Below are 8,182 nucleotides of genomic sequence, written 5' to 3'. Positions count from 1 at the left end.
TTGAGTGCTGTCTAGTTTAATCTAATTTGGATGGTCTAAAGTTTTTCATTGCTCCAGAAAAAATGACATTGGAATAAACAACAGAACAAAAGTGTTTAGATTGTAAATCAGGATTTTTTCCCCCCATCATACAGCATGACTGCGTGATTACTGATGTTCTTCCCCATACACACTTATGAATCAGATAAGGTCTGGCAATATGAGGATAATATATTATTTATGAAGACGAGTATTTCTGTAGCCTGCATAACGTGCTTTTATTGCAAAAGTATTCCGGAAATCTGCACTACGACTTCCGGCCTATATCCGGAACTGAAAGTTTTAGCTGACAAACCGAATCTGGAAGGTTCTTATAGCTATATGGTGGAAATACTTTACAGCTTATAGTTTGGTGGGGTTTTTTTGTTTGTTTGTTTGGTTGGTTGTTTTTTCTTTGTAGGTATCACTTTTTGGGAAACGATATCTGACGCGTCAATGTGTTTATATGACTTATGTGACCGTAAATTTCGCTGGCATAACGTCGACAGTAACAAGGGAGAGCGATGGTCTGTTAAAGCAACGTTAGCATGGTGGAGTCTAATATACCGATGTAACACTATTGCGATGAGTAAGATTTAATTAGCTAAAAGTCAGTCTACAGTAGCTATTTGTGAGACGTATACCCAGAGACATGGACCCGGACAATGAAGTGGAAAGGTGGGTTTTGACAGATAGGAGGTGGTTGGTTGTGTTCATCTGCCATATTTAATTGTGATTCTATGTCTTTTTTTTAAAGTGTCCTTTAGTTGGTTAACATAAAATTACATCAACTCTGTCGGCTAAGGCTCCTGTTTTAACAAGGGTTAACATTAGCTCTGGTTAGCTAGTGGTGGATTGTAACTAGCAGTGTCCCCATGGGTGTGTTTTAGCCAAGTTAGCCTTCTGTTTAAATGCAACTATAAATATAAATGATCGTGTAATGTTTTCTGTTGATGTAGCGGTATAAAACTAACGTCTAACTTATCTTTCTAGTCATATAACATGTTAGTAGACACGCCCAAAGAGTGCTAACTCCAGCGATTTAGATGATTTGAGAACTGTCCTTTAATGGACGTCTTACCGCTTTGCTGTACACACCAGGCTCGCCCGGATTTTACGGTGTATTATTACATTGCACAATTGGAAACCCTTATAATAAACACTTTGATTTATATTTGTAAGGGTTACATATTTGTGCTTATGTGTCCAAAAGGTTGGGGCTGAGGGACAGTCCAGCCCCCTAATTAATACTTGGAACCCCCACAATAGATTAAAAACAAGGTAGTTAGGGCTTTGATTCTGTGTAAAATTATGTTGTAGACTTTTTTTTCCTACAGTATGCCAGAAGAAGAGCATGTATGTAAACTAGTCCAAGTGTAGCCCTATTGCTTCCACTTCTACGGTGTGATTGGATTACCACTCCTTGCCCAGTCCATGTGACCCATGCACATATGTACAGAGTAGAAATTATTATTGCTTTCTATCAACAAAGAGACCATTCACTTCGGATGATCATGTTTATCACTCCAGGCATGGTATATGTCAATGTAAAGAAAATTTAATCTGTTACTTACTGTGCTGCACTTACTGTAAGCAAACAAAGACTATTTGAAGAAGCAGCTCAATGGGTATATGTAGTCATTAGAAGATGTCACTCTTTTGCCCACATTTGCTCTCATTTATGATTATCATAGAGTTAATACTACAGAGGTTACCATTTCTGATGGACCATACACACTCATCTTCTGACTCACTGTAAACGCAACAAATGGTAAAAATGTATGATTTGACATCAGGAAGATACACAAGATTGGATGTGTCTGTGAAAGGGTCTTTTGCCCACATTTGCTCTCATTTATGATTATCATAGAGTTAATACTACAGAGGTTACCATTTCTGATGGACCATACACACTCATCTTCTGACTCACTGTAAACGCAACAAATGATAAAAATGTATGATATGACATCAGGAAGATACACAAAGATTGGATGTGTCTGTGAAAGGATAATATTAGCTCACATAGTCTGTGAAAGGATACAGTTCTGGACATCACATTTTCTCGAATACAACATATGCTACTTGTATTTGAAGTATTTCAGTGCATGTGCTACAGTTCAACTATCCTAGGGAAATATTGGTCATTAGTTACCCATTAAACTAATTTGGGGTGGTCACGAGGTAGGGCAGTCGTCTCCGCGCATGCCTAGGTGTCCCTGAGCAAGACACTGAACCCCGAATTGCTCCCGGCGGCTTGACTAGCGCCGTTGTGTGGTGGCCTGTCGTCATCGGTGTGTGACTGTTGTGTGTGAATGGTGTATCATCTCCAGTAAAGCGCTATGGCCAGTGCAACACACTGTGGAAAAATGTGCTATATAAATACAGACCATTTAATTAAAACAATTTTCCACCCACTGTCACACTCTCTATTTGCCCCCTCAGCATCTTCAGGCGGCGGAACAAGGGCAATGATGAAGAGGAGAAGAATAAGTGGAAGAGACCACCCTCCAGTTATGGTTCAATGAAAAGCGACAGTGAAGAGATGCAAGAAGAGGAGCAAGAGGAGGGGAATGCAGAGGAGGTTGCTGTAGTGTTACCTGGTGCAGCAGAGACAGGGTAATGTGTTTTGGTTTGATATTTAAAGCTACAGTATAGGTGTACTTTTTATAACTATTGGAAAAAGTACTGCCTTTTTTGTGTGCCTGTACTGGAGGAACAGAGAATGGTAATAGCTCTTATAACACCCTTGTGAGGTACTTTTTTTTAGCTCCTTTTCAAATATGTCTATGAAATTATAAAAAATGAGAATGTAACAAAACTTGCTGATTAATCAGAAATGACATGATGGAAATGACAGCATTTGCTGACATTATTTTTAATATAAAACAACTAACCACACTACCCATATGCATGTATTCAGTAGAGATGAATAGATGCAAGGCCAGGTGTGTGTTTGGCCACAGACTAAGAAGTAATAAATACATGTATTGTTCATAACCATGGAGATCAGGGTTTGGGTTGACTTCCCTTCAGGCAAACACAGAAGTGTCATATCAGACAGTTTTATGAACAAGCCCTTAAGAACTTTAGTCAGCATTTTCAATGGGAAGACCAACTTGAACTGAAAATGCCCAGTTTCTATCTTAGCATGTTTTAGTAAAATGTGTGTTTGTGTGTGTGTGTGTGTGTATAGGGTAGGGACCTCCGAGAAGCTAAGCAAAGGCACCTATATATAGGCTGTGTGTGTGTGTGTGTGTGTGTAAATATATATACTGTATATTTGTAGAGCCCGACATGAGTTAGTTTTTCTTATTGCACCAGACATCAGAGTGGGTCGTGGGCCGTGTTATAAAGCAGTGCTGTGTTCAGCTACTTAGGAATGGCAAATAAATTGCCTGAATAGTTTTAAACTGTGAGCTACTCTTGTTAATGTTGACCAGGTTGCAGATGAAGCGCCCCGAGTCTCCAGAGACCCTCTACACCATGACCACGCAGCAGACCAAACCACCTGGAGCTGTTGTCATTGAAACCAGGTGTCCTGCCTTTTTGTTTGTTTGGATTAATGTCTTATTTGTCAGTGCAGCAGTATATTGTAATATATAGTTGTAAAAATGTGTTGTTAATTCTAGAAACTGGACAGGAAAATATTTAACTGAGCTACAATGTAAGGCATTTTACTGGGCCTGTTATATAGCTGAAAACTGGAAATTTGGTTTTCATTCAAAAATAAGTATTGCATAATGTCTCCTTTTATATGTATATTTATTTTTTGCTTGACTTCAGATATAATACCACATACAGCAGCATCATTGTGATCATTGGACAGTATTTGAAGTGCAGTCTTTGACCTGGGGTTCCTGTTGTTTTGCAGATCTTCTGATCCGGGAGATTTTTCTGAAGAGGATGAAGAGGTTGACGATGATGATGAGATTTTGATCGCTAACTCCCCAGAACCACCTGAGCCTGTTGAACCAGAAGATGCTACGCAGACTGACGACAACAGTCAGCTAGGTAGACTTCACCCTGAGCAGGACCTACCCCATATATTCAAGGTTTGTTGCATCAGAGTGGGGCTTTTTTTCACAGAAGTTGTTTCAATCTAAGGACTTGGACCTGTTAGATACAACACATTTTAACTGAATAATTATACATTAATTATGGAGACATTGATACATCCCAATAATAGAACATTTGCCATTTATGTTAAATGTCCATTACACCTTTATTATAATTTAAATGTTAAAAAGCTTTAAAGACAATGTTTTGCTTTGTTGCTGATCTTTCTTAATAAATGATAAAGTGGTTTCGACTTGTTATACACAGGGTGCTGACAATTTTCTGTAAGGCATCGTTTTAACTTCTGTATTTATAATTTATTCTTTATCTGTAGAGTATCCAGAATATTCTGACAGACCTCACCAAGGAGGAGTTATACAAATTTAAGATGTGGTTTTACCAATGGGAACCAGGTTTGACCCTGCAGCAAGTGATGGAGGGAGACATTCTTGATTTTGTGGACAAGATCATAGAGATACTTGGTAAGGAAGCACTGCTATACTGTATTAGGCACAGCATGAATGGTGCAAATGGATAGCAACATGTAGGGAAGTGACTGTTGGGGTGGTGGGTGTGAAGGTAATATTTATAGGAATATAAATATAGATTAAGTAGAAGACAACTTACCTTTTAACCATTTTTGAAGTCCTGTCAAATGTGCAGCAGAAGCAGCAGCTGTTTTATTACAAGTGAAGTGCTTTGTTAAAAAAAGATATCAGCCTAGTGGCGTGCACAGGGACTGATGTACTGTCACTAATTGCTTATTATTATTAAAATTGTGTTCTGCAGGCCAGGATCGTTCCCTGTTGCATACAATAAATACCCTAGAAAATGTCAACAAGAAACCAGAGGCAGAAGAGCTGCGTAAAATATGCAAGAGAGGTGAGTGAGCATTGGCTGGTTTCATGCCAATACACAAGCTGATGCTGAGGAAATTAGTTTTCTTTTCTTTCTTTGCTCTGAGATGTTTTGAATAAATCTCAATATTGTGGTTGTTTTCATTTTAAAAGAGATTTATTAGTTCATTGTTTTTTTTGAAATCTTTGAGTGTGTTCAAGTTTCAACATAGGTCATAGTACAGAAACTGCAGTACTCTGACCTTGAAAACATGGCCGATATTTTCCACACATACAGTATTTTAACAACAACTTTTTTTTTAACTGAGCACAGGCTGCTTTCTCTTTGTAGATGATAGATGTGCCACAGGTTTAAAGTTACTCAAAATAGATCAGTTGTGTTGCATAAGAAAAAGTATAGCTAATGCGATTGTAAATGCTTAAAGAAGTAGGAGTGATATCCAGGATTTCCCACACGGACTCTACACCCAGGTATCTTAACAACTGCCCAAGTATATATTGCCACCCACACCCATTTTTATTATAATGCTTTTTTTTGTCCAAGAGAGCTACATAATTCACAATCAATTAACTACAGAACAATTTCCCCTCGCTATTTGATCCGCGCACAGTGCTTTGATGCTTGCCCCGCTCTCTCTCTTTCTCTCCCACACACAGATAGCGGACCTTCTGTGAACAGCTTCTTTCTGTTTTTGTTTTTTACAACGCTGTCAATTGCTGGAGATTTAACTCTTCTAATACATTATAATCAAGCTAGTAATGGATAGCTAGGCTAATGTTAGAATAACTAAGAACTGTTGCAGAAATTAGCATTCTGTATATTATAGCCGTTTTTTGCTCTGCAAGTGGAAAATGTTAATGCTAATTCTTAAACTCTGATGCAGAATGTTTGCTCCTGAAAAGGACTTGTCCTGAGGAGGCACAGACAGTCTAGACCAAAGTTAATGTTAGAAATGTAAGAAAACGGATGTGGGAGAGCTGAATTGTTCTGACCAGTATTGCAGTTAATTAGTTTTGAATATTCCCAGGCTTTGCCAGTGCTGCTGAAGCAGTAAGAGAGGGTCCTGAGGCAGAGGAAGAGATGTAGGAAAGGGGGACAGCAGCATGCTGCTGTGGGAGAGCCGGCTAGTGCAGTAGCTACAGAAATACAGTATTACTGTATTTAATGAATTAATTAAAAAAAATACAATGCAATCTGGGATCCAGATTCAAAAGTGATATTAGACAAGTCTCGTTAGGCAGGATGTGAAAAATATACATGTGATTATATTATTTTCTTTTGTGTCTTTCTCCACCACCAGCGCTGATTCGTTTTCAGCTGATGCATTATATAATCAGACATCATCAAGTCATTCGTGAGGGGGTTGCTCGACCTGGAAAGCAGAACCTTCTAGACACCATCTACGTTGAGCCCCAGATTTCCACCTGTTCTTATGGAGGAGTTGACCCCTCTCATGAGTTCCGAACATCCCCTCCGTCACCTCTCCAGGTCCCCAGTGCCGACACCTTTGTTGGTGTTAACAATCTGTTCCGATTGCAGAAGGGTGACGGCACTCCAGTGAGGACGGTGGTGACCACTGGGCTTCCAGGAATTGGCATGTCTGTCTCTGTGTCTAAATTCGCGCTGGACTGGGCAGAACTGCGTGCCAATAGGGTAAAATATTCAACAAAACTCATTTTCACTGAAAAACCTCTCTTAATCTCACCGTATACTGCCTCCCGACAAAGTCAGCAGCTAGCTGGTGAGCGTAGTGAAGCCTCTAGCAATCATCTGTCTATGTGGTGACCGTTGCTCAGCGTAGGTCATCCCCTAGTATCTCTTTAAGGACACATCACTCATGTTTTTCTGACTTTGTGTGGATTAACACATTTGACAGAAACAACTGAAATTTTAGCTGTTGCATGAGACATGCAAGTGATGGACATCCAAAATGCTTCTAAAAACTTTGAGTTCAGTGCAGTAAAGATGGATTTTTTTGTGTACGTGACATTGTAGCTGATCCCTTTTGTGCCATTTACCTTATTTACTGTCTTGTTCATGGGATTAATTGGTTCCCAATCCCTACTACAATACCCAATTTATTTTACAAGGGAATTTTGAATGTACAGTGTGAAGCACACCCTAGATGAAATGTGAGTGGTGCTTTCTTATGCTATATGTAATATTTGTAACTGGTTCTTTTATGTCTGACAAATTATTTTTGTTCACTTTGTCTCAGGATCTGCAGTTTGTCATCACACTTTCATTCCGAACTTTACGGTTTCTGCGAACCAAAAGCCCTTTCCCTTCTGAAATGATGTCTATCATGGACATATTTGAATACTATCATCCTGTGTGCAAAGACATGGTGTACCTGGAGGAAGAGGATTGTAAATTTCTCATCATAATGGACTCATTTGATTGTTACCAAGCTCCTCTGGACTGGGAGGTATCAGTACAGACCTACACCTGAGACTGTTCACAAGCAAATCAGCCATTTTAAAACCTAGTTACTGCTTTGTAATCTAACACATGATTAGCAGAAGCTCATACGTTTGCCTGTTTCTCTTTGGTTTCCCTCTCCAGAATGCACCAGTCATAAATGACAATTCCACCAAAGCACATCCTGATGTTCTGATTGTAAATATCATCCGGGGTACTGTGCTTCGTGGAGCTCGTGTGTGGATCCTGGGGAGAGCAGCGGCCGTCTCACAAATCCCATCTAAGTTCATAGATGCTGTCACAGAAATACAGGGCTTTAGGTATGAGTGTCTTATCTGATTATGTCTGTGCCAGTCTTATTTTTTGCACATCTAATTATTCTTTGTTACTGTTTTTAGCTTTGTAGTCCTATAAATATGTCGGATTATTTAGAATTATAATGCCAAAATGGGTCAGCAGTAAATTAAATAAGTGAAATTTTGTTTCATCACTTTTATTTCAGTTGATTTTTATCCTTTGTCACTGTTTTCTCCAGCGATGAGATGAAAGATGACTACCTGACCAGACGCTATTGTGATGCAGAGCTAGCAGCAAACATCGTGGCGCATTATAAACGCCTGCCTACACTTAAAATGCTCGCTCGCCACCCCTTTGTTTGCTGGATGGTGGCCACAGTGTTTGAGCGCTGCTACAGTTATCAGGGCTACGGGGTGCACCCCCCCAGGCTGACACAGTTTTACGTCAGCATTATGATTGTCCAGACCAATCGCAGGCTGCAGTTCTACTGTGGAAAGAATGAAAATGAGCTGGTAATATCCATCAGACTTTT

Source organism: Monopterus albus, unplaced genomic scaffold, assembly GCF_001952655.1.
Source record: "Monopterus albus unplaced genomic scaffold, M_albus_1.0 scaffold229.1, whole genome shotgun sequence".
Taxonomy (NCBI): domain Eukaryota; kingdom Metazoa; phylum Chordata; class Actinopteri; order Synbranchiformes; family Synbranchidae; genus Monopterus; species Monopterus albus.
This window is presented reverse-complemented; position numbering follows the sequence as displayed.